Here is a 1,152-nt window from a genome sequence, read left to right as displayed (position 1 = left end):
TGCCCCCTCACCAGCATGGTCACCCCTTACTTCCCCCCCTGCAGGCCTGGTCACCCCCAACAGCCCCACCTGCTGGCTGGTCACCGCCAAATGTACCCCTGCCAGCCTCGTCGCCCCTCACTGCCCCCTCTGCCAGCCTGGTCACCCTTAACTGCACCCCCTGCCAACCTTGTTGCCTCCAACTTCCCCCCCTCCCGCTGGCCTGGTCACCCCTCACTGCCCCCCTCTGCGAGCTGGTCGCCCCTCTGCTGCCCTCTGCCAGACTGGTTGCCCCAACTGCCCCCCTGCTGTCCTTATCACCCCCAACTGCTCCCCTGCTGGCCTGATCACCCCTCACTGCCCCACCTGCCAGCCTGGTTGCCAACAACGGCGCCCCCTGCCAGCCTGGTCACCCCTCACTGTCCACTTCTGCTAGCCTGGTCATCCCTCACTGCGTCCCCTGCTGGCCTGGTTGCCCTATGCAGCCTGCTGGTCAGTAGTTTGGTTGCCCCTCACTGCCCCCTTGCTGGCCTGCTTGCCCCACACAACCTGCTGTTCAGTTGTTTGGTCATCCCTCACTAACCCCTCTGCCAGCCTGGTCACCCCACACAGCCTGGTGTTCAGTCGTTTGGTCATCTCTCACTAACCCGCCTGCCGGCCTTGTTGCCCCACTCAGCCTGTTCAGTCATCGGTTCGGTTGCAATGGCACCTGGCTCTTTACACTAATAAAAGAGAAACATGGTAATTAGCATACGACCGCTACCCTTCCCATTGGCTAATCAGCGTATCCTTATGCAAATTAACTGTCAGCCAAGATGGCGGCCGGCAGCCATGCACTGAAGGGAGCAGGGAGGTTTGCTTGCTTCAGTGACTGCAGACTCCAACACTTGCCGGCCTCTGAGTTGCAACTCTAAGCAACTATGTACTATGTTGCAAATAAGAAGCTAAAAAAACCCCCAGAAACCAGCTGTCAGTCAGCCCTGGATCGCAACATTGTATCGATGTTTTCAGCAGCGAGGCCTCAGAGCTAAAGCTGGCCCAGAATTAAAAAAAGAAAAAGAAAACCAGGAGCGGTTGGGAGCTTTTAGTCACCTGCCAGCCAGAAAACAGCCCTCAGCCCCTCAGCCAGCCTGGCCAGGCACCCCAGTGGGGACCCCCACCCTGATCCAGGAC

At 58.9% G+C, this 1,152-nt stretch overlaps 1 long non-coding RNA gene across 1 annotated transcript in view; it reads left to right on the top strand.

The window, feature by feature from the left end:
- Window positions 1-1,152, top strand: part of LOC106727963 — a 13,789-nt gene that overhangs the window by 7,963 nt on the left and 4,674 nt on the right. Inside the window, exon 2 of the long non-coding RNA XR_001364197.1 lies at window positions 234-236. This is a non-coding gene — a long non-coding RNA (uncharacterized LOC106727963). The remainder of the gene's footprint in view (window positions 1-233; window positions 237-1,152) is intronic.

The sequence above is a fragment of the Myotis brandtii genome, unplaced genomic scaffold, assembly GCF_000412655.1.
Source record: "Myotis brandtii unplaced genomic scaffold, ASM41265v1 scaffold508, whole genome shotgun sequence".
NCBI lineage: Eukaryota > Metazoa > Chordata > Mammalia > Chiroptera > Vespertilionidae > Myotis > Myotis brandtii.
The sequence above is the reverse complement of the archived record's forward strand: the minus strand, read 5'-3'. Positions and strand labels throughout refer to the sequence as shown.